The 26502-nt window shown below is 41.8% G+C and overlaps 1 pseudogene; it reads right to left on the bottom strand.

Annotated features, from left to right (window-relative positions):
- Positions 1 to 23963: 23963 nt before the first annotated feature.
- LOC145354087 (thioredoxin pseudogene) lies at positions 23964 to 24284 on the bottom strand (annotated as a pseudogene).
- Between the last annotated feature and the right edge of the window lie 2218 nt (positions 24285 to 26502).

Genomic DNA, 26502 nt, shown 5'->3' with positions numbered 1-26502 from the left:
TAGGCACACATTACATCTCATAGTGCAGCCACCAGAAACTAGCGAATATAATAAAAAGACAATTGTCCAAATATTCCATTCAAAGTACTTCTGTCATGTGTTGAATCTCATTCACGAATCAATCATGCGTTCATTGACTTATGTTGACACCCACCCCCATGATTAAAAAAAAGGGTCCCAGTTGAAAGTCCCAGACTTTCTTATCCTCATTTTCTAATCCCTCCCTGGTCTCACTCATCTTTATTTCTGAAACCTCCCTGAGCTCTACAGCCTTCCAAAATATTTGCGTTCCTCCAATTCTGGATTCTTGTGCATTCCCCATTCTAATCATGCCACCACCTCTAAAGCCGCAGGGTTCAGCCACTGCATGAAGTTTCATAAACTCTATTGCAGCAATTTTAACGAAATCTGAATTCAATAATTGCTTTTAACAGTGAGTCATATAACTAATGGGATAACAATTATAGCCTTGCAAAGGTCATAGATTTCAAGTCTGGTACAACCACTTCTTTAGAACAAGCATGTCAGCTCCTAAAGGTTGCAACACCATTAAAACAGCCACTGTTCAAACTTAGAGTCATAGAACCCCTACAGTGCAGAAGGATGCCATTTGGTCCATTGAGTCTACACCGAAAACAATCCCACCCAGGCCCTCTCCATAGATTTATCCTGCTAATCCCCAGACACCAAGTAGCAATTAAGCATAGACAACCAAGCTAACCTGCAAATCTATGGATTGTGGGAGGAAACTGGAACAATCAGTGGAAACTCGCACAGACACGTGGAGAATGTGTAAACTCCATACAGAGAGTGACCCAAGGCCAGATTCAAACTTGAGTCCCTGACGCTGTGAGACAGTGGTGCTAACCACTGCACTACTGAGCCTCTACTGAAGAACAGTGAGATGTATTTAAAAAGCAGCAATATTTCACCTTTCTCCTTCTTCTGTAAAATCATACACATCGCAGGGATTGGTTCTGATTTTATGTTTTAAATATGTTCAGCCTGAATCAGGAGATTTGAGATTCATAAAGATTCTCTGAAAATAAATAATGTTCCGACGTAGACTCAAGTTTTGCAATTGAATTGGAACACTGGGGGAAAAGGGCATAGTCCAATTGTTGTCTTTTATTCTGCCAAGACACATCAGCCCATGAAAGGTCACCCGCCTCCAGCAGTTTGTGGTGATTGATGGGGTCGATGCAAGAACTGTTGAACCAACAGGAAGCTGCATGAATATCAAATCTATGGAAACTTTACACACATTCATTAAGCATTGGAACATGTCAGGAATTATCAAGAGATCCAGGGTATGGTGTTTGTATTGTACACATAATGAGATCGTTATGTGTTAAGATCCCATCGAGTGCAAAAACTTATCCAAACAGATATGAATTTCCTAACGACTGGTGCAAAGAACCATGCGAGATTTGCAGTGCTGTAACAAAGTAAAATCAGCATCAACTATAACAAACTCAGTAAGCAACAATGACATCAAAATAGAGAAAAGCTACTCCCCACTAACTTCTTAATCCATCCCATTGCCTATTTTTATCTTACATCACACTGTCAGCAGAGTGTTGGGCTGCATGCTAAGGGGGTCATAGGGTGGGTTAGGGGAGGGGGGATGGCTTGCATTGCCTCCCCCAACTTGGCAAGTGAAGTCAGCTTGCTTCAACCCAGCTCAACCCACAGTCATAGCATGTCGCTGCCAAGTTAAGTTGGTGGAGAGTGGACTTCAGCCCCTTACTCAGGGGGTAGCCCACTCTCGGAAAGCTGACCATTCGGAAAGACTGGCAGCTGCAGCAGCGCCAGGATCTCATTCGTGGGCACTGCTGAGATTGCAACCAAGAAAGGTTTGTTAATAAGTTCAATTGACCCGTTATTATTAATTTAATTATGACATGCAGACTGCCAATTTCAGTGCCCACTCACCTACTGTGTTATGTGGGTGAGCTCAGGAATGGGGCGGGAAGGTGGCCGGCTGGGTGCCTGCCCTATATTACACGCTCTCCCACTACCCCACCACTGAAAACATGTCTGCTGGTGGGACAAGTAAAATCTAGTAAGTAGTTTGTATATAAAGTCCCAAGCTCCTCCCACCTTCAACAAGATCTCCTCACCCTGTGCCCACCTGGATGTATCTTTGGTTTTTTCTTTAAACAGTTCCTTAACTCAGTCCTCTGAGTTTAATCAAATGAACTTCCAGTGGCAAGACGCTCTTTGACAACTCCTTGCTCTATAAATTTCCACATGGTCTCATCTCTTTAAAGAGGGAATGCATCCCCACCAGCATTCTGCTTGGTGGTGTAAGAATAAAGTCAACATATTCTCTTTCTTTTTAACCCATTTTCTTTTCAAACTCAGTCTCATTTTTACTCATGTGTTGTAATGCTTAAAGACAATGTTTTATATTCATACTTATAGAAAACACTTGTGCAGTCCGGCATGCAGAGATTATTCATACTTATAGAAAACACTTGTGCAGTCCGGCATGCAGAGATGAACAAAGGGCAGTGAAATAAAGGAAGACCACGTGACTGAAGAAGACATTACTGCCTTGGGTCAAACATGGACAAAAGAGCTGAATGTGAGAGGTGAGGTCAGAGTGACTTCACTTGACATCAAGGCAGCATTTGCCCAAGTATGGCATTGAGGAGCACTAGCAAAACTGGAGTTATTGGGAACCCTTCTTCTGGTTGGAGTCAAACCTGGCACAAAGGAAGATGGCTGTAATGGTTGGCGGTCAATCATCTCAGCTCCAGGACATTACTGTAGGAGTTCTTCAGAATGGTGCCTAGGCCCAACCATCTTCAGCTGCTGCATTAATGGCCTTCCTACTATCATAAGGACAGAAATGGAGATGTTTGCTGATGACTGCACAATGTTCAGCTCCATTCACGAATCCTCAGATACTGAAGCAGTCCATGTCCAAATGCAGCAAGACTTTGGCTAACAAATCACAAGTAACATTCATGCCACACAATTATCATGCAATGACCAGTTCCAACAGGAGAGAATATAATCACTACCCCTTGACATTCAATGGTGCTACCATCACTGAATCCTTCACTGTCAATATCCTGCCGACTTATCATTGACCAGGAATTGAACTGAACAAGCCAGAGAAAGTCAAAGCTTCAGAATCGCGTAGGGAGTTCTCACTTCTTATTCCCCAAAGCCTGTCTATTATTTACAAGACACAAGTCACGAATGTGATGGAATAATCTCCACTTGCCTGATGAGTACAGTTCCAACAACATTCAAGAACCTCAAAACCATCCAGGAAAAAGCAGTCTGCTTGATTGTTACCCCTTCCACAAACATTCAACCCCTTAACTACCAAGAAATAGTGGCAGCCATGTTTATCATCTACAAGATGCACTGTGGGAACTCACCAAGGTTCCCAAGGCAGCACCCTCCAAAGCCACAAACACTCCCATTTAGAAGGACAAGAACAGCAGATACTAGGAACACCGCTATCTGGAGGTTCCCCTCCAAGTCACTCATCCTGACTTGGAAATATATCACTGTTCTTTCACTGTCGATGGGTGAAGTCCTGGAATTCCGTCCCTAACAGCATTATGGTGTATCTACGCCGTAAGGACCGCAGCAGTTCGTAAAGTAGATCACCATCACCAAGGGCAATAAATGCTGGCCTAGCCAGTGATGCCCCCTGTCCCACATATAAATAAAGGGGAAAAAACAGATTGTTTCATTGGACAAAGGTTAAAAATACGTCTTTCTGCTTTTCACTTTACTGGCAAAAATAACCCATTTGCAGGAACACTGAGCTGGTTATTTTAAGAACTGAGACAGTTTACCCTCAAGAAGGTCCTACACACGAGGGAGCGTAAGTGTTTTTTGGCTCAAAGTTGTACTTTTCTGAAGAAGAATGTGTGCCACTGCTGCCTTATGTTCCGGAGGAGGCTTGAGCATCAGATTGAGCAACATACTTCATGCTAAGAACATCAGGCGTTTGAGTTCATCAGCACCATTGTCATGAAGATGTGGCCTGGTCACTCACAAAAGGTGTGACGACTGCTCAATGAGCAGACTGACCACTTGGGGATGGACTCTTTCACAAGGGAAGGCCAGTAACCAGTTTTGTGAGCGTACCTGTAGTGATCTTTAATACTCAATAAAGAAAATCTTGAATAAGCCATATGGTTGTTCGGCGCCATTCTGTGCCCAGATTAAGACTGGAAAATGTATAGCCCCAGGGCAGGTGATGGGCTTTATAGTGATTAACACATAAACAGTCCTTTTCCTCTTCTTGGCACAACAGCACCTGGTTTTCTGGCATTTTTCTCCAAATTTCTCTCTCCAACTAAATCTGAAAGTTAACGTGCAGAAGGACCAGCTCCTCCTCCTCTGTGCCTAAAACCTATGCCCTTCAATTTGTTTTGATCGAGGCACTTACCCAATGGCAACCAGGTCATGTGGGCCTGTCTCTCAGCAGATTTCACATCCCCCTCTTCCAATTACTTAACTTAAAGGAGACAGCTTTAAATATAACCATCTTATGAAGTCCAGCATTCGTAACATCAGAAATAAATACAGAACCTTACCTTTCAACAATACTAATTGCAGTGATTTTTCAGTTGTACTTGCACTGCAAGAATATACTCCATATTCTATAGCTTTTAATGTTCTGTAGCTTAAGTTTGCTTTAATAACCAGTTCAAGAAAAATAATTCGTCTCAGGTACACCCACAACTTAAATGTACCAAGTCCATTTCTTAGACACTCCAATTCCACACGATTAGTTATCCAAGCACAACATATAAATTTAAAATTCAAATTTGGAGTTTAATCCACCATCTACTCTGCAATATTCAGCACACAAACTATATCGAATCCACTGTCAAATGTACTTTGGAGGATTTCCTGAATCTTTGGCATCTCGTTCTTTATGCGTAAAATTGGTTTCAGTGAAGTATTTTTTGTCTATGCCTGAACTAAGCAAAATAAAACTGAATAATTAAATTGGCTAAGGTCAAAAGGTTTATAAATTGCTAATTTTAATGCAAGAGATCGTGACTGAGATATGACGCTCCTTGGCAAAGTGTAAATTCATTGATCAGGAGTCAATTGCAGCACAAACAATTCACTGACTTTTATTTTATTGTCTTTCATATTTCAGATGCTGGCGTTACATTCCACGCTTTCATCCCAGTACATTTTTTAAGGAAACTAATTTGTTTTCTTCTGCGTTTCAGAATGCAGCTTAGCCTTTGAAGAAGTCATGTTTAATTTTCCACATCAATGTCCTTTCAGAGGGAGCCCTAAACTGAATAACAATGTTCTAAATGAGATCCAATTAATGCCCCAGTAGACACACCATTTATCCTTTGCACTTCCACTTTATGTTTAACTAGCATTTGTTTCATCTCAGACAGGAAGTTGCCGATTCAAGTCCAGCTGGAGGAGTTTAGGTTGACCTTTAGTGCAATAGCAAGGGAATGTGGCAGTGTTAGACATGTTGTCCTTTGGGTGAGATGTTAAACTAAGGCCCTGTCTACACTCCTCAAGAGCAAGCAGTGTTCTCCCAGTATCTCATCTAACATTTGTCTCTCAACCATTAAAAACAGGTTATTCTGTTTAGCCTTATTATATCTAGGAACTTGTTCTCTGCAAAAAACATGTTTGCATACATCACTGCAGCGACTCGACTTCAGAGTAATTCATTGTATGTGAAGTGCTTTCGGATATCCTAGGAGATTTGATAGGAGTTTTCCTGTTAACTTATATTGTATAAGTGTTGTAAACAGTTTGTTATCACTCCCAAATTGCTCTTTCTCCATCTTTTTGAAGAGTTTCCCCGCTGTTGCACTTAAAAGGTTCAGAAACAGTAAGCATCTTGTTTTCAACTCAATTACATCTATTTGGTCTTAAGTGGGCTGAGCCTCTCTAAATCTTTTTCAATTGCCTCTTCCAAACTCATGCATTTTGCCATCTGCCACAGACCTGCCATCTACAAATTTAAAGACGTAATCCCTCTGTCAAGATTAGCAATGATGTAGCGATAGCAGCATTGGACTGAGGTGGGCACAGTAAGAAGTCTCACAACACCAGATTAAAGTCCAACAGGTTTATTTGGAATCATGAGCTTTCGGAGTGCTGCTCTTCAAGAGGTGAGTGGAGGTTAGTTCACAAACACGGATATATAGGCAAAGACACAATTGGAAGATAATTACAGATTAGAATGTGAAGAATGGTTGGAATGCAAGTCTTTACAGGTTGGCAGTGTTCAGCAAAAGCCCACCAAAAGTCCATCAGTCACTTCCCACCACTACCAAATATGATTTGACTTTTTTTCAAATGGGTGGATGGCACAGTAGTTAGCACTGCTGCATCACAGTGCCAGGGAACCGGGTTTGGGTCACTGAATGTGTGGAATCTGCACATTCTCCCTGTGTCTGTGTGGGTTTCCTCCAGGTACTCTGGTTTCCTCCTGAAGACCCAAAAATGAGAATCATCAATAGCAAAATTCAAAAACTTGCAAGGGATAAATGGTCAATCATCACATCTCCAAATGTGAAGAGAAGCAGGTGAAGTATTTAATCTGCTCAAAATCGAAACACATTCGAGTCATGGGGCAGAATATTGCATTTTTTTGACTGATGTCAACTCAGGAAGGAAAAGCACTGTGAATCCTGTCAGCTCCAATGCTAACTTTTCCTGCCACATTTTTGACACTTATCCCATTATGCCCTGGGGCTGTCTGTCGTTGGCCAAGTTGTACATTTTAATGCAGAATATATAAAAACACATGTTTATACTCTCTAACAATGGTTATATGTATTTCTACACAAACAGTACATTTGTAACTTTGGAAAGAGAACATTTGAACTCAACGAACTTATGTGGAAGGTTGCTGGGAGACAGTGGGAAAGAACATTCCAGATTTTTGTAATAGGTTACCAGGAGACAGTGAGTGAAAACTTCCCGACTTTACGGACTTACATATTTTCATGTTGCCAGAAGGTAGAATGTCATTGACCAAGGTAAATGACACATGCTAAAATGATTGGTTCATCCAGTTAGGATGAGCAGAGTAGGTGGGTTCAAGAGTCTGGAAAATGTATAATTGTAATCCTGATTCCCATTAATTTTTGAATTATTTGGACTTCCCAAACCATTCCCCACACATGTGGACCAGGCCAGGGCAAAATAAAGTATATCTTCAACCAGAATTATTGTCTTCAAAAGTTCTTTGTATTTGCTCAGTCGTACTTAATAAAAAAGCAATCTCCTGCAGAAAAGCCAGAATAATACTTAGGTCTCTGAAAAACTCCTACACAATGCAACTGATCCAAATATTAGGCTTTCCACATCATAATGTAGTTGGTGCAGGAGTGGGAACAGCTTATTATTTTAAACTTTTTGAAAGGACAGGAATAAGGTAGGGGTTCCCTTCATTCATTAGGGGAACTTCCCCCCAAAAAATCATACTCCCTTCCCTTCCTGCCCACCAGCTTTCCAAAACTCACCACCACATCCAGCTCCCACCCCAACCCTAAGCTGGCCAACCCTCCCTGTTCAATACTTCAGACTTACCATGCTCCAGGATCCATTGGGCCTTCTCAGAATTGATTGCAGTCCCAACATGTCCACTACTGAGCACTTGGTGCAGTCAGGTTTGCTGGATTGGCCAACAGTTCTCTGGGACACAACTTACTCCTCAGGCAGGGATGGAAGTCCCAGTGTAAGCCAATTTAGCCCACCTACAACACAGTATGGCTGTGGGGTGGGCTTGCACAGAACAAGGCAATTTCCAGCTGAAATAAAAACAGAAAAATGCTGGAAAATCTCAGCAAGTTTGACAGAATCTGTGCAGAGAGAATAGAGCCAACATTTCGAGTCTAGATGACCCTTTGTCAGTGCTGGCTTTCATTCTATAAAAGACAGACCCTATGAATACGAATGATTGAAGGGCAGGGGTGGGCCAGTCAAGCCTGCTCCCCATTCGATCAGATCATGACTGATCTGCTTGTGATTTTAACCCCACATACTTGCCTACAAATAACCTCTCACACCCTTGTTAGTCAGATATGAGAAAATTATGAGTGAAGAGCTCAAATAAACAAAAAAATCTGAAGGTGAACGGTGCACATTTAAATAAAGGTATAAATAGGTCAATAAATAATACAAACAGAAAGAAGGTCAAATTCAACAGAACACAGTGGGCAGTCAAATATAGTGGGGCAATAAATAAGGAACATAAAACAAAGCAGTGAAAGTACAGAAAAACACCCCTTGTGTTAAAAGGGCTGGGGGAATAACGAGTCAGCATTGGAGGGAGGGAAACTAATGCCTTCTGAGTGTGCTCCATACCTGTGACATGACCTCTTGTGTGCAGAAGCATACCCAGCAGCAGATGTCTCTGCACTGGGCTGATGCTGGCCAAAAGGTTGTTGGCACTACAATTTAAGCCTGACAAATTACCTCATTATACTGCTGAAGAATCTGCAGATACTGGCTATGAACTTCATTATGCTGGCTTACAATCTCATTATGCTGCTGTGGGATCTAATTGATCCTTCACAGTTGCTGGCTAACATCTATTTTAAATTCATTCAATGTTTGCTGGAGCAAGTTTGAAGCAGCTGTATAACTCCCAATACCTGTTGCTACTCTAGGAGCATTGCCTCATCTTTGCCACCACCAACATGGGCTGGATGCTGCCCGTGCGCTCATGGAAACAATGGAGCTTCTGCTCCAAAAGCTGCAGCTTCCTCACCTGCCAAAGGTTCTGAGTACCTTCCTTCCACCACAACAGCCATGGCACCACAGGCCTCCACCTTAGTCAAGCGCCAGTATATTTAACATTACCATCCAAGTGGAAATGGTTGAGAACTTCAAATTTCAAGCTGCCGAGATCAACAACAATCTGTCTTGTTCCCTCCATGCTGACTCTGTAGTTAAGAAAGCCCACCAACACCTCTAGTTTCTCAGGAGGCTAAGGAAATTTGGCATGTCCGCTACGACTCTCGGCAAATTTACAGATATAGCATAGAAAGCATCCTTTCTGAATGTATCGCAGCTTGCTCTGTTTGCTGCTCTGACCAAGACCGCAAAACACTCCAAAGGGTCATGAATGTAGCCCAGTCAATCACAGAAACCAGCCTCCCATCCATTGACTCAATCCAGCTGCCTCAGAAAAGCAGCCAGCATAATCAAGGACTTCATGCACCCCAGACATAGGGTGGGATTTTGCAGCCTTGTTCATCCCAAAACTGTGAAATCCCACCCCAAGTCAAAGGATCTTTCCATGGTCCGCTCTTCGCCTGCATCGATTCCCATGGTGGGTGGGACAGCAAAATTCCGACCATAATCTCTTCCACCTTCTTCCTTTGGGAAAAAGAAATAAGAGTCTGAGGTCAGACGCCAACCAACTCAGGAACATTTTCTTTCCTGCTACCATCAGACTTTTGAATGGACCTACCATATATTACGTTGATCTTTTTCTACATCCTAGTTTTGACTGCAACACTGCATTCTGCACTCTCTCTTTTCCTTCTCTCCTATGTTCTCAATGAATGGTATGTTTTGTCTGTATAGTGTGCAAGAAACAACACTTTTCCTTGTATACCAATTCATGTGACAATAACAAATCACATCAACTCTTGCCTGCATGCTCATGGAGGCGACAGAGTTTCTGCTCCAATAGCTACATATTCCTCACCTCCCGAAGGTTCTACCACAGCAGCCATAGCACCCATGGCCTCTCCCTTATTCAAGAGCCATTAATATTTAACATTACCATGCGATCAAAATAACTCTTCAGATCAGATGTCTATCTCTCCTGACACATCTCTCCCGCCTCCACTTCAGCTGTCATGCCACCTTGCTGTGAAATAGTCAGCTTCATCTCTTCCACATCACCCTTTCAGGAATCATGGACACTGCTGCCAACTCATCTCCATTACCATCTGACATGTCAGTGGACATCAGTGCATCTGTCAGAGGGAAAAAAAATCACAGCTTCACAGTTACAGAAATGAACTCTCCCCCCCGATGGTTTAAACATTCAGGTTATCATGGGGCTCAGGAGGCCAAATAGGTGGCTCCTGAACAAAAAGTAGGCTTTCAAGTTTCAGATCTTTATATATATATACATATACATATATAATAAAGCTAATGAAAAAAATCGAATCATCAAAAAACAATATTAAATGTTTCAAATAGATTTTTTAAAAAATCACACTCAGAAAAGGGATGGCACGGTGACACAGTAGTTAGCACTGCTGCCTCACAGCACCAAGGACCCGGGTTCGATTCCAGCCTCGGATCACTGTCTGTGTGGAGTTTGTACATTCTCCCTGTGTCTGCGTGGGTTTCCTCCAGGTACTCCGGTTTCCTCCCACAGTCCAGAGATGTGCAGGTTCAGTGGGTTGTCCATACTAAGTTACCCCTTAGTGTCCAAAGATGTGTAAGTCAGGTGAATTAGCAAGGTAAATGCATGGGGTTACGTGTCTGCATGGGTTTTCTCCGGGAGCTCCAGTTTTCTCCCACAGTCAAAAAGATGTGCTGGTTAGGTGCATTGGCCATGCTAAATTCTCTCGAACAGGTGGCAGAGTGTGATGTCCAGTGGATTTTCACTATAACTTCATTGCAGTGACTAAATGAAATAAACTCATGCCATGGGAGCCATGGCCTCTACACCCATATCCTGTACCGAGGAATGCCTGGCTGGATGGAGGCTTCAGATAAATGTGGAGATGCCAACGTTGGACTGGGGTAAACACAGTAAGAAGTCTCACAACACCAGGTTAAAGTCCAACAAGTTTATTTGATAGTAAACCCACCAAAGGCCAGGATTGGCCCACTGACAAAAATCACTGGTAGGTAAAATTTGGGCCAATAAAACAGCCATCTAGCCCACATCCCTCCTCACCCCTGCAGACCCCACCCTCCCCTGCACACCACCCCCAGCTTTGTCTGTGCCATCTCATGTTCTCCACCTAACTGCAATGGCTCCTCACACTCTCTCAGCCAAGTGCCATTGTGCATTATTTTGCATTTTTAAGCTTTTTCACATATTGATTTGTTTATGCAGGGTTTGTTGAAACCGTCCGTAATGTAAACTGGGTAAATGCATTTTGAAGTGCCTTAGGTTGGTATGGAGGATATGATGGACCATTGAGGATTGGTGGAGGTGCTGTAGGTTGGGTTGGGTGATTTGAGTAGTGTCATACCCATTACAACATGAATATACTACAAATTTAAAAGTTTTTTTTTATATATCCAATTCAATCCAATCAAAGTCCAATTCAAAGTCACAGCAAGTGAGACATTCCCGATCCAAGCTGACAAGACAGGCTCACCACTTCCTGTCTTGGGTTTGATCTACATGATCCAAACTGATTGGAGTAGGCATTGCCAAAAGGCCTAGCTGCCGCTTTAAAAAAAAATTGCTTCAAGTGAAGTGTAATCACATGACTTCAGCCAAGTGCAAGATGCCAAAACTACACTTGATCTTAGCCAAAAGACTGAGAAGCAATTTAAAAGCTATATTTTAAAAGTGAACAAAAAGCTATAAAAATGGCTATGGTGTACCATGTGACTTTTGGCATTTTAACTGTAGACACTAGAGTCTGTGGCCAACACTTGATTAAATATGGGCCTGAATGAAAGAACTTCCCAACCATTTGGGAGTTCACAGAAAAATTGCCTCCATGTTCCACCAGGCATAAGAGATATCAAGTCTCAATGGGTGTGAAATGCATCCTATCAAACTGCCATTGTGTTGTCTTGACCTCACATCCAAATGCAGAGGTGTTAACTGTCTCAATAGGTCTGAAAAGTCACATCACGGGATGCTTATCTGCCGAACACACCAATTTATTTGGGATAAGTCTTTGGACTTGTCACAGGTCCTGTGGCCATGTTAATTTTTAAAATCTCAGCAGAAGCTTTTCTGAGGCAAAGAGACCAGCAAAATGTCACCGAAACAGCTTCAGTCAACTAAGCAGCCAAGGCAATGAACTACAGCGCATTGACAGTGGGAAAAGGACTGCCGAATACCTTGAAATTACAATGGCATACTGCTAATGCTTAACTAGATATACAACATCCGGCCTCTGTCTTGCATGTTATGCTGAAAGCAGCAAGTGATTTATGAATATTGTTTGCAGCTCAAACAGTCCTCAGTTAAAAATCCACTAGCACGTTATAGAAGCTGACACAATTCTGAAACTTAACCTGTGCTGATAACACCTCAATAACAATTAGCATTCTACAACTTATTCATCAGTGCTTGATGTATTCCCATGTGTCCAAATCAATATCTTCCATCGTGTACTTATGCAAAGGCATATTTCAAGTAAATATAGTGATGGTATGCCACACACTTTATTGGTTGACTGATTTCTTCTACGCTAAGAACACACGAAGCAATGAATACCCAAGTATTTTTGGATAATCCGTTGGCATCTCACTGCTGTTATCAATTTGTATATATTGTGTATGGGCTCATTCATGCAACTTGTTTTTTATTTCCACAGAGACAAACTCTTCGATTTTGTTATTACCTCAAACCTGAATTCACCTCATCAAACAATCTCCTTTCACCAGTTCAATTACATTTCAAAATCTGATTTTAAATGTGCATTCTGTTTTCCAATTCTATTGCCTTCTTTCCTAACCTGATTATATTTAATTTATGCGGGGTTCACTGTCTATCAAAACACAGTGCATCTCCCCTATGTAAATTTGTCACTGTTATAGTATACATGCAAAGCAATCTTGCAGAAAGGAGCAAGGAAGCAGTTCTTGCTTGGGTAGTTTTTCATTATAAGGGCACAGTCCTCCTGTTCTTATGAATCAAGATGCAATGTATCTTGAACAATGCCACAGAAGACCTGATGATGTTTATAAAATGTAGTCTGACTGCACAATTACAGTTTTTATAAATACACACTGGTTTTCAGCCAATCTGCCAAGGTAAAAATTCCCTCTGCTATTTTATTGCATTCGCAGAGAGGCAATAACTAATTATCGGCCAGCAGATGCTCAAGGCTGCCAATTGGCTAGTGTTTGGACTCTAGCCTATTAATCATCGAGTGTTTGCGCTTCCAACCATCAATCATCAGGTGCTCATGCTCCGAACTCTCAATCATTTTGTATTTGCATTTTTACCTTCATTGTCTTCCCTTGCAATTCTAGTTTTACTAGGCTCAGCTCAGCAACTAATACTTAAAAATATTTACATTGCAATCAGCCAACAAAGTTTAATGATGGGGCAAACTGATTTCAGCTTCACACCAAGGCTAAACTGTGGAATGTAATCAGGTACAAGTGTTTCCTCCAGGGAGCTCTTCTCTCTGCTTCATTCCTGTGTTAGGATGGCCCTATTTCATGCTGCATTCATGTTAACTGCGGTGTCCTTAATTAGCTGGGAATATCACTTCAACCAATACTAGAAATAGCTGGTTTTATCCTTCAGTTGCAGAGGAACTAGGCCAAAGTAGAACTCACCTTGTAGGCTGACAGGTTCATTTTGGATTCACAGATTCTGCTTCAAGTTGATGTAATATAGACACAAGTGTTAGCTTTGATATTACCAAATTCGATGCACAATTGAAAATGAACAGCACTAAGTACATGGAAGAATCAAACAGCGTCATGGATTGCTACTGCTGCTCATCATGGTGGCACAGTGGTTAGTACTGCTGCCTCACAGTGCCAGCAACCCAGGTTCGAATCCCGGCTTGGGTCACTGTGCAGAGTCTGCATGCCCTCCCAGTGTCTGCGTGGGCTTCCTCTGGGTGCTCCAGTTTCCTCCCACAGTTTAAAAGATGTGCTGGTTAAATTCTCCCTCAGTGTACCTGACCAGGTGCCGGAGTGCGGCAACTAGGGGACTTTCACAGTAGCTTCATTGCAGTGTTAATGTAAGCCTACTTGCGACCCTAATAAATAAACTTTAAAAACATCAGTAGTGTCTATTTATTTCTTCTGCTCAAATTTCCCACAGCCTGTTCTGCTGTAGCAAATGATTGGGTCTGTGTTGTGTAACACACGTCTTTTCCACTTTTGGTTAAATAAAAGTTAGCTGATCATTTTCTCTCATCCCTAAACATTAAAGGAAGTCTCTTTCTGCAAAATTGTTCAGAGGAACTAACCTATGACCTTTCCATCATTAAACATTGTCTATCTACCGCAGGCTTTCCTTTAACTCATTTCCCATTCTGTAAAGTATACCAAAACAAAAACATAGTGGACCACCTTATTAACCTTGTCACGTTGGTCCATCAGTGTGGTGAGCCGGTAAGATTGCACAAGAGGTGAAAAACTGTGTTCATGCCCAGTTTCTTGCCTCCCGCGATATTACCGACCCTGTTTTGCTGGCATAATCAGCCACGCAGTGTACTGGGAGATCAGGATGAATGTGCAATGGTACCCTCTAGCAGTCTGCAGCCAGCTTCCGAGCATGAATAGACTCCGTCCACTCCTCCTACTGACGAGAATCCAACTTTGCCTCACTTAATTTCTATAATTGCTGTACAATTGCTTGCCCAAAAAATGGGTGTGGTTGTCTCCCGTTTCCATGCTTGTTCAGTACTGAGAATCCTTTTGGTTTTCGCCTCCACAGCCTTTTGTGGACAGAGAGTTAGCTCGAACTAAAGGAAAATACTTAATTTCTCATTACATACAGTGATTGAACAAATACAGTAAAAATCATATAGTCTCGACAAATATGATGGTCATTGCTATTGGTTGATATATTTTTTAAGTGTACATGTCAAAATATATAAATCATTTTCAGGAACATAACAAGTTGAAAGGAAACTAGAGAACCAAGTATCTGCTGACTTATAATGTATCAGTCAATGCTAATTTTGAGTCACATTCGCCCTGCCAAGTCCCATTGTCTCAACTCTCAATGGCCAACTTTCTAGGAGGACAAAGAAAATAGTTCAAAGACACTCTGAAGCTCTCCTTGAAGAGCAGCAGTATTACAACTGGGAGGAGCTGGCTATCAATCATTCAACATGGTGACAATTTGCCCTTCAAGCTATAGCATACTTTGAGTCACAATGTCTTAATGATGATGCAGAGTAGCGGCAGAGAATGAAAGAAGATGAAGCAAATCCCGCTCTCCAGATCCCACCACCTCATGGGGCATCCTGATCCATAAATGCCCAAAGGTCTACCAGTTGAGAATATGCCTGCTCAGCCACATAACAACCCAAGGGTCTGCTCGACTCCAAGTAGACATCCTCCTCAAATCAAGGAACAACCACGACAATGAGCTTTGGGAAAACAGTGCTGCAGGGTTGAATTCGTACAAATGGAACTTCACAAGAGACTGTTTTATTCTGTATAAAAATAGGCAGAACAGGAAACCACACACAATGGGAACTCACACAAAGATTCACAGGTATAAAATGACTCACAAATATAGTAATCCCCAGGTTCTAATCTTCTGTTGACAAAGCCTGTTAATCTACCATTTAATAAACATTTCTCTCAACACAAATACTGCAAGACCTAGTTGAGGAGCACCTGTAATTTTTGCACTACAGATGCCTTTTGAAAACTGATCTACAGCACGCACATACATTTCCGGTACTGGTTGCATAAGACACCATACTGATGAGGGCATTAGTCCTCAGGGACTCAGGCACAGGAAACATGTACCGAGGTTGTCAGATGTCAGTCTGTATAACACTGATGTGATGCTATTGCTGCCATTTCCAATGTGAATGCTTCAGCTACCACCTTCTCTTAATTTCACACAGCTGAACATTTGCACAGCAGCAGCAGAAAGAATCCCACAGCAACACTATTTTAAGGGATCAACTACTCCCAGGTGAGTTGCGGATTCATTTCGACTGGCTTGTGGCTGAGTTTGTATAAGTGATTGATTATTTAAAGTTGCTAAAAAGTACAGGGAGTGACATTGCACATAAAGCATTTTACCCTCCTCCCTTTGAGGCTTCTGCTAAAAATCACTTGCACTTAGACGTGGGTTTGATTGTTTCTCTTCCCCTTGGCCTGCAACATGACCAGGACGATGATCAGAAGCAACTCAACATGAGGGAAATACGCTCAAAGAGGGAGGAGGTTAAGGAGGCCATTTCCACCCAGGAAGCAATTCTCCAACCTCAACATCAGTGAGAAACAGTACATCGGCTTTATCTACTTCACCAAGGAGGTGTTCAGTGAAAACTCCCACCATCTGCAGCTCAAACAGCAGCCTGAAAACATTGGAGATGACACTGCTAGTGGCTAAGAAGTTGACTGGGACCATGAGCCATTAACATGTCAGTTTCCTTCAAGATTGGAACAGATGATATTTGCAATAGTTTTGAGTTCATTATAGGAGACCAAATAATGAATCTTGATTTCAACACAGTTTGGATCCAAGGAGGTAGAAGAACATCAAGAATAATATCTTTGCAAAACAAAATGATAAATTTCAGACGAAAATTATCGTGGGTTCAAATCTACTCCAAGGCTTGAGCACAAAAATCAAGGCTAACATTTCTGTGCAATACAAAAGCAATGTTGCACAGTCAGATACATCATCTTTCAACTAAGACATGGTGGCACATTGATTAGCACCGCTGCCTCACAGTGCCAGGAACCTGGGTTCAATTCTGCCTGTGTGGGGTTTGCACATTCTCCCTGTGTTTGCGTGTGTTTCCAGGTGCTCCAGTTTCCTCCCACATTCCAAAATGTGCAGGTTAGGTTGATTAGCCATGATAAATTACCCCTTAGTGTCAGGGAAGCTAGCAGGATAATTGCGTGGGGTGACAGAGGTAGGCCCTGGGTGGGATTGTTGTCAGTGCAGACTCAATGTACCGAATGGCCTCCTTCTGCACTGTAGGCATTCTATGATTCTACGTTCAATCAAGGCCACATTTGCCTTTTCAGGTGGGCATAAAAGTTTCCATAGCACTATTTTGAAGAGTAGAGGTGTTACCCTAGGTATCTAGACCAATATCTATCCCCAATCAACACCTGAAACAGTTTATGTGGCCATTATTACATTGCTGTTAGTGAGATTTGCTGTACACATACTAGTTGCTGCATTTGCTATACTACAGCAGGAAATACATTTCAAAAACATATTATTGGCTGTAAACACTTTGGGACATCTACAGTCATGAAGTAAATAAAAGATATAAATGTAAGCCTTTCTTTATAATAGGAAATATGTGTTTAAAGGCTAGAGGTAAAGAAAAATTACCTGTTAAATAACAAACATTTTATTATATTCAAGTCTGTTAGAGAATTTTCGAAGAGTTCCTCCACATATTGAAAGTGTACTGAAATCCTTGATAAACTTGCATTTTATAAAAGGTTAAGAATTTTGAGGATAAAAATGTTTGTTGCAAGAAACCTGACATGTTTATCCTCAGGCCACGGTAAAAGTATTTTCAATAAATGGATTGCTTTTGAAATGCAGTCTCTAGTCATACATAGGCAAATCAACAACAAATTGGTGCACAACTCAGTCTTAAATGGCCTGCCCCTTATTCTGAAACTGTGCCCCCGATCTAGACTCAACAACCGGGGGAAACATCCTAGAATCATAGAGTCATCGAATCCCTACCCTGTAAGAATTTGTAAGTTTCAATGAGATCACCTCTCATTCATCAAAACTACAGAGTACAAGCCCAGTCTTCTCAACCTCTCCTCATAAGACAATTCTGCTATCCCAGGGATTAACCCAGTGAACCTCAACTGCACTGTGGCAAATGTACCCTTCCTTAGCTAAAGAAACCAACATTGGACAATATACTTCAGCTGCTGTCTGATCAAGGCAGTATACAATTGCAGCAAGATATCTTTACTCCTGTACTCAAATCCCCTTGCAACGAAAGCCAACATGCCATTCATTTCCCTTCCTAATAGCTTGCTGCACCTGCCTGCTAGATTTCAGTGACTCATGAACAAGGATATCCAGGTCCTTTGGACATCAACACTTCCTAATCTCTCACCTTTTAAGAAATATTCTGTCTTTCTGGGGTTTTTTAAAACCAAATTTAAGGGGCAACTAGATGAATACATGAATAGGATGGAAATGGAAGGATATGGGCTCCATAAGTGAATACGCTTTTAGTTTAGACAGACATCATGATCGATGCAGGCATGGAGGGCTGAAGGTCCTCTTCCTGTGCTGTACTGTTCTTTGTTCTTTGTTCAAAGTAGATAACTTCACACTTACTAACAATATATTCCATCTACCATGTTCTTCCCCATTCACTTAGCCTGTCCAACTCTCCTTGAAATGATGATGGAGAAAAAACCCTACAGAATTAGACATAAAAATACTGGACTTTAAAAAGACCTCAGTTTTATACTTTAAAATGGACACAAACCCTGAAGATAAGAACATAAGAACATAAGAAATAGGAGCAGGAGTAGGCCATCTAGCCCTTCGAGCCTGCCCCGCCATTCAATAAGATCATGGCTGATCTGTTGTGGCTCAGTTCCACTTTCCCGCCCTCTCCCCATGATGGCTGAGAAGGTACAGTTAACCACTAATAGGAATGGCTGTAAGGTGTTTTTCTAAGGGACCATGAAACCCCTCCCTACATTTCCTGACAAGGTACTTCCAAAAGCGTCCAAAGACTGATTACCAACTCCAATAAAGATAAAGGAAGGACGAGTCCATCTAAAAGCCCTTGCATGTAATTGCTTCCCGAGACCAACTAGTGGATTCCAGTTTGAATACACCAAGAAGGGGTTTAAAAGCTACCCAGGCAAGCTGCCCAGTCTTTGCCTGCTGGCTTACCTGAGTCTGTCCTGTTGGTGTGTCTGAGTGCGTGTGTACTGTGAGGAAAGGTAGCTGGAAATTTTTCCACACTGAAGGTGTGTGATACAGTACCAGAAGCAGTGCCCCAGAAAAAATGAAGCAGCCATCTTTTGCAAGAATATCTTTTTAAAAACTTGCTCCCTGACTGGAAATCAACCATGATGTGGAGATGCCGATGTTGGACTGGGGTAAACACAGTAAGAAGTCTCACAACACCTGGTTAAAGTCCAACAGGTTTATTTGGTAGCAAATGCCACTAGCTTTCGAAGCACTGCCCCTTCATCACTTGGTTAAGTAGGCCAATTTTTAAATGTAACTATTGGATCTAAAAATGAAAACCTTGTTAGATCAAACCTTGTTGCTACCAGCAGAGGATGGGTTGAATGGAGACATGAAGCCAGTCATCTCTCTTCACCTGGACTTGCAACAATTTGGGGGTATCCCAACCAGTCAATGACAAATAGAGGAGCCTCACCAGGATCAACCTCAGCTGGGACTGGTCATAACACCTTGCATCTTCCTCACAACTTAGATTCCCACCTAGTTTTGTATCATCAACAAACCTGGAAATGTTACATTTGGTCCCCATGTCCAAACCATTTATACAGGATTATGAACAGCTACAGCACAAGGACCTGATTGTTGCGCTACTCTACTAGTCACAGCCTGCCATCCTAAGAATGATCCATTTATTCCTATTCCCTGTTTTCTGACAGTTAACCAATTCTCACTCCATGATAGTAGCCCTAATCTGATATGCTCACATTTTGTTTATCGTCTTTCTGTGTAGGACCTTGTCAGAAACCTTCTGAAAATCCAAATTCACTTGTTGTCTTTTATTTAGAATCCCTACAGTGCAGAAGGAGGCCATTTGGCCCATTGAGTCTACACAGACTCTCTAACACAGCATCTTACCCAGGCCCACTATACCCATAAACCACACATATTGACCCTGCCAATCTCCCTAACCCACACATTCTGGGACACAGAGGGACAATTTAACATTGCCAATCCACATAACCTGCACATCTTTGGAATGTGGGAGGAAACCAGAGCACCCGATGGAAACCCAGGCAGATATGGGGAGAATGTGCAAACTCCACACAGGCAATGACCCAAGGCCAGAATTGAACCCAGGTCCCTGGCACTGTGCATCAGCAGTGCTAACCACTGTGCTGTCGTATACTACAAGTAACATTCTAACAAAAATTCCTACAGGTTTGTCAGACATGATTCCCCTTTCATAAATCCATGTTCAGCTGTCTTTCACAATAATTTCTCCCTACCACCTGTCTGTAACAGGTCTGTCATTCTTCATTGTGTCTCTCCCTCTTTTCTTAAATGATTCAGTTACATTTATTACTTTTCAGCCTGCAGGAACCTTTCCTGAAACTATAATATTCTGAAAGATATCTCTCTATCCATCTCCTTCAACACCCGAGTGGGGTAACTCATCTGGTCCAGTTGTTTTATCAACCTTCAAATGAATTAATTTTAAGCACTATAAAAAATAGCATTTTTTATTAATACTAATTTCTTTCAGTTCCTCATTTTTACAAGTACCCTAACACCAGAGTATTTCTAGGAGACTTCTTTTGTTTCTTCCTCCATCAAGGCAGACATGAAGGTTAGTATTTTACAACCTCGCTCAGGCAAGGCTTGTAAAATCTCACCCAAGGCCAACAGAGAATCATTTTGCGAGCCTCGCCTAATTCTAGGGCGGGTGTGCCCATAAAATTCAGGCCAAAGGGTACAATTTTATCTGCCGTTCATGCCATGTTCCTGCTGCAGTGAAGTCGGAGTATTTGGCAGCCAGCCAAATCTCTGCTCGCTGTGGCAGGATGGGAAAATCCCACCGGCATGAACAGTGGTAAGATTCTGGTCAAAGTAATTACTTAGTTTCTTCACCATTTCCATATTCCCCATTATAAATTCTTCTCCTCCACCTTTAATAGACCCATATTTGTCCTCATTAATCTTTTCCTTTCCACATACCTAAAGAAGCTTCTATAATCAGCTTTTATGTTTGTCACTGGCTTTATCCTTTTTTTCCCTTTCTTTATCCGGTTCTTGGTCTGACTATTCTGAATTCTAAAGTGTTCCCAATCCTCAGGTTTAATATATTTTCTGGCAACCTTATAAACCCGAGAGCTTAAAGAAAGAATCTCTCAGAGATTGAAACAATGAGCTGAGTATTTGGAGCTAGGAAGGATTCCTGGTAGTTCCATTTGAGATCACAAGAGGTAAGAAAAATCAATAAAGGCAATTTATGAGGAAGAAATCAGGTTGGAAACCATCAAGGTAAGTGGTAGCTATCGATTCAACAAGCGAGAAATGTGAAGGAGTGGTGTCTGAAAACTTGTACTCCCCCCTTCCCACCCCCATCAAAAGACATTAAAGAAAAGCAGACACAGTAATTGAGCCATTGCACAGTGAATGGGCCAGAGCTTCTATGGACTGAAGGACATTGAGTGTAAAGTGGAATCATCAGTATGAGAGTTATTAGTCGTGTGGAGGGAGTGATTCATTTTGTCAATTAACTCTTCCAGAAAGATGCAGGACAACTGTCCTGATAAGAGTAGGATTGAAGGGGGTGGCACGGTGGCACAGTGGTTAGCATTGTTGCCTCACAGCGCCAGGGACCTGGGTTCGATTCCTGGCTTGGGTCACTGTTTGTGTGGTGTCTGCACATTCTCCCCGTGTCTGCATGGGTTTCCTCTGGGTGCTCCGGGTTTCTCCCACACACACCAAAGATGTGTGGGCAATGTGGATTGACCACCCTAAATTGCCGCTTAGTGTCAGGGGGACTAGCGAGGGTAAATGCAGGAGTTATGGGGATGGGGCCTGGATGAGATTGTGGTCAGTGCAGACTCAATGGGCCAAATGGCCTTTTCCTGCACTGTAGGATTCCATGAAAGGTGACCGAGGAACATCTTCAGCCAATGAATCTGTGAAATTCATTGGCTGTGGAAGCCAGGCCATTAAGTGTATTTAAGACAGATGTAGATAGGTTTTTGATCAATAAGGGGATCAAATGTTATGGAGGGTTGAGAGACATTAGTCATGATCGAATGGCAGAGTATTCTCGATGGGCAAAATGGCCTAATTCTGCTCCTATATCTTAAGGTCCTATGGACCGCTGCAGACAATGTCAAATACAGGTGCTATCCAAATGTTTACACTGCAAAATTGGGCATGTTTCTCAACCCTCCATAACATTTGATTCCCTTTTCAATCAAAAACCTATCTACATCTTCTTAAATACACTCAATGGCCTGGCCTCCACTGCCATTGAATTCCCAAGATTCACTGCCCTCTGGCTGAAGAAGTTCCTCGGAGGGACTGAAAAGCTGCCACCAATCTGATTAACTTGCAACTCTCCAAGGCAGAATTTCCTCCTGCATGAGAGGCAGAGGTCCAGCTTTAATCCAATCAATGCTCGTTAAGAGTGTAATATGGAATCAGACTGCCAGAATCTTCAGGGATGTACTCCCTGCCAACCTTTTGGGTGACAGCTTCTGAGCCTCCATCCTGAAAGTTCAGGCCATAGAACCTTACAGCACATTAGGGGGCTATATTCCCTGTCACTTTCCCCATTGCCCTACAATTCTTTTCTCTTCTTACAATTCCCTTTGGAGGTCTTTTAAAATCTGCTTTCACTGCCCTTTCAGGTAACGATTTCCAGATCCCCAATGTGTAAAAACAAATTCTCTTCTCCCCTCTGAGTTTTGCTGCTTGTCTTATTATTTGGTTACTGACCTTGCTGGTAGTGGAAACAGTTTCTCATTACTTACTGTACCAAAGAAAATTTGAACCATTTAATCGAATCCACTCTTAACCTTCTCTTCTCCAAGGGGCTAATCACAACTAAAATCTGTCACAAACTGAGCCTAGTATCGCTTGTACCATTACAATAAATACTCTCTGCATCTGATCTAAAACTGAGACATTTTTCTGGAGTGGGGTATCCAGCATTGGACACAATTTTATAGCTAAAGCCTAGCCAGCAAGATTAATAAAAGATAAACATAACCTCTTTGCTAGTGTACCCTATGCCAAAGAGTAACTTAAAGTACTCTTGAGGAATCTCTCATGAGCAATTTCCTCAATGACTTAATAGATGCATCATCATCATGTTGGGTGTGGAATCTTACCACTGAACTTTGGCCAGCTAGATTGTGTGAGATGTTTGTACACAGTGATGGCAATGTTATTGGTCTTGTGGTATAAAAGGTAATCGAAGTTGATGAATCTCTGATGAAGCGGTATTCCATTCGGTCATATATTTCATGTAAACAAAGCTGCTTTGTTTGCTTGCATGATATGGTAATACAAGTCTGCACTACTTGTATACCTCTTTGCTTGTGGGATCAGCACATGATGAGTTAAAATTGTATCTGCTGACCATGGATGAAAGAACAAGGAGCTGAAGGAGTGGATGAAGCTCATTCATCCATGCCTTACATGTTGAGGAGATGTTGGTCAGATCACTGTGTTTATAGTAATAACATGATTGGAAGAGATTTAGTGAAACGTATAACCATGGTAACAGAAAGGCTAGGAGAAATTGAGACAAGCTGAGTGCATTTTCTTGTCTCCATGTTGTTAATTTGATGTCGCTTTTGTGATTTAGTCTAGTCTAGAGATCAAAGGTCAAATAAGAGCTGTGACTAAATCATTGTGTCTTGTCATCGCACTAGATTGTGAAGTGTGATGACCCTGGGACAATCGGAAGCTCAATAATGCCTCATATACATATTGGATTATTATTAACATTATACATAGAAAACTGAACCACATATAGACAGACAATTGATGTCTTCCATAAAAGTGGGTGAGACAATATGCTGAATGGCCACTTAGCTGGAAACTTCCCCTCAAAATTTTAGAGTTTTAAAAAGAAAATTTACTCCATTCTTGAAATCACAAAACCAATGCACAGAATAGACAGGGTAAACTTTCATCGATTTTATTTATTGCTCCAAAATAAAACAACTCAAATTGAATCCAATTCATGGTCTCCACAAGAGAAACACAACATTCAAGCTGACAAGAGAAAGAACTGCACCTGATCTCGGCCTTGATCTTAGCCAACAGATCCACAGAGTTTGTCAGAGACAGTCAGTCCTAGATAACTGTTTTTTTTAATTGCTGATTTATTTTTGGTTTGAAAACAGATTAATGGCCACTACTGCAGCTCTTTAATTTTGTCTTCCAGTGTCGTTCGATTGGCTCCGGAAAAATCCAACAACAACTCTCCATTCTTGTAGAAATGGAACGTTGGCAAGCAATTTATTTTACACTGTTCAGCAAGCTCCGAGGCGTCATCCACATCGACCTCACAGAAAATTACACTGGAGATTTTCTCCGCCAGTTCGTGGAACCGCGGCTTGATTGTTTGGCAAGGCCCACACCATTTTGCGGAGAAGTCAATAACCACCAGTTTACATCCTGCCTCCTTCAGCGCCATTTCAAAATCTTTCTGGTTCTCCAACACGTGGACTCCCATCTTCAGTCTCCTGTGCAGCCTTGTGTAGCACCAGCACCACTGTACAGTTAGTGACACAGCCTGGCAATCCCAATTGGTATAACAAAGCTTTATTGTAACAATCAATCACACACACAGGACTTGAGCAACAATTCACAGAAACGGTATTACCCAGTTGACTCTCAGAGCGGCAGCACAGTGGGCTTGTTCAAAACTGCTTTATTTTGTTCTGTTCACATACTTTAATTTATAACTCTATCCTCATGGTTCTGTTGGGAATGCATATTCTCTCCGCATCAACCAAAATTTATTGGCCTCACTGTCCAGCTTCCACCAGCTAATCACTATTTTATAATCAATATTGTGCCCCTGCCAGCTTCAATTAGTCTTATATTGTGCCCCTGCCAACTCTAATTAGGCTTTTTCTGATTTGATTTGATTTATTATTGTCACATGTATTGGGATACAGTAAGAAGTACTGTTTCTTGCGCGCTATACAGACAAAGCATACCACTCATAGAGTATATTAGGGAAGGAAAGGAGAAGGTACAGAATATAATGTTACAGTCACAGCTAGGGTTAGCGAAAGATCAGCTTAATATATGGTAGGTCCATTCAAACGTCTGATCTCCTTCCAGTAAATTGTCAACCTATGCAAGTGCATAAGTTGTTAACAAAGTTAACATCTAACATTTCACAAGGTAGAACACACATTCAAATTAACTGAAATCTACCTCCCTCTAACCAGACATTACAGCAATAACAGACTCCTCACCTGCCTAACCAACCAACTGCCAAAGAATTTAAGTAGTTCCTTGATTTCTTTAAGAGCCAGTCACATGATTTAATTGTGATGTCATTGGGATGTTACACAAGTTCTAGCTTTTAGTTTTGGTTTGTCCTCTGTACAGGAGCTCTTGTTTTTATTTTATATCTACACATGCTAACCACATCTTTTCTTTATGTTTAAAGTCCAAAACCCCCTAACATCGTTGGGACAACACAAAAAGAAAATTGGCAAGGGGTCGGGATTTTGTTTCATCCAGAATGGTGGGAAAAGATCCTGAAGAGAGGAAACAAATGTTGTGGATCATCAGACTTTGAATGTTGGAAGGCTGAAGAAAGAACAACAACAGGATTAAAGGCAGAAGTTCATAAGACGATAAGATATAGGGGCAGAATTAGACCATTCAGCCCATTGTGTCTGCTCCACCATTTCATTATGACAGGTATGTTTCTCAACTCCATTCTCCCATCTTTTCCCCAAAACCTTTGATCCCCTTACCCATCAAGAACCTATCTGTCTTAAATACTCAGTGACTTGGCCTCCACAGCCTTCTGTGGCAATAAATTTCACAGATTCATCATATCCTGGCTAAAGAAATTCGTCTTTATCTCAGTTCTAAAGGGCTGTCCCTTTACTTTGAGGCTGTGCCCTCAGACCCTAGCCTCTCCTCTGAATGGAAACATCTTCTCCCCATGAATAGTCAATTCAGCCCCTTGAGCCTGCTCCACCATTCGGTACTATCATGGATGATTTAATCGAGAAAGCCTAGAGTCTGCCCTCTCAATGTTGTGTCATCCCTCATATTTGCCCAGGTCAAGTTTTCTTCAGCTGAAAGCCCAGAACCTGCTCCAGGTGCCAGCTATATTTAAGAGGTGCTAGCCACGCATAACATTGCCTCCTGACGGATGCATCATCTAATAAACAGTGCAGTTTGCACAGGCTGATTGCAGAGGTCTTTCAAATCAGTTACAGTCAGCACAAAGTTGACATTCAGCCTGCTTTGCAATCAGTGGCCATGAGTTATTCAGGTATTGTCGCCCCAGTGTCTGATTTTGGGGAGTTTTCTAATTTAGCTTCTCCAATACATTTTTATTCAAGTAATTAGCTTTTCCTTAATTTACACCTGTGTGTGTGTATGTGTGTGTGTGTGTGTGTGTGTGTGTGTGTGTGTGTGTGTAGCAGGAGTGGGTTGGTGGTGGTGGGCGGGTAGGGGGGATGGTGGGGTGGGGGGGGGAGCAGGGAGGGTGGCATGTGTGCTGCACCTTCCCAGACCATTTGGAATCAATTTCTCCCATTAACCCCTTCTACTCTGGTTAATAAATGTGCAAGGTGAAAGAACAGGAGGAAAACAGGTTTACTCTGAAGCAAAGTCCAGCAGCTTTTGGAAATTTCTCCACTTACTGACTTACCTGGTGTCAGTAGAGAAGAGAGCAAATCCATTTCCTTTTTACC

The sequence above is a fragment of the Carcharhinus amblyrhynchos genome, chromosome 16 (assembly GCF_965287045.1).
Source record: "Carcharhinus amblyrhynchos chromosome 16, sCarAmb.v2.hapA, whole genome shotgun sequence".
Taxonomy (NCBI): Eukaryota; Metazoa; Chordata; class Chondrichthyes; order Carcharhiniformes; family Carcharhinidae; genus Carcharhinus; species Carcharhinus amblyrhynchos.
This window is presented reverse-complemented; position numbering and strand designations above follow the sequence as displayed.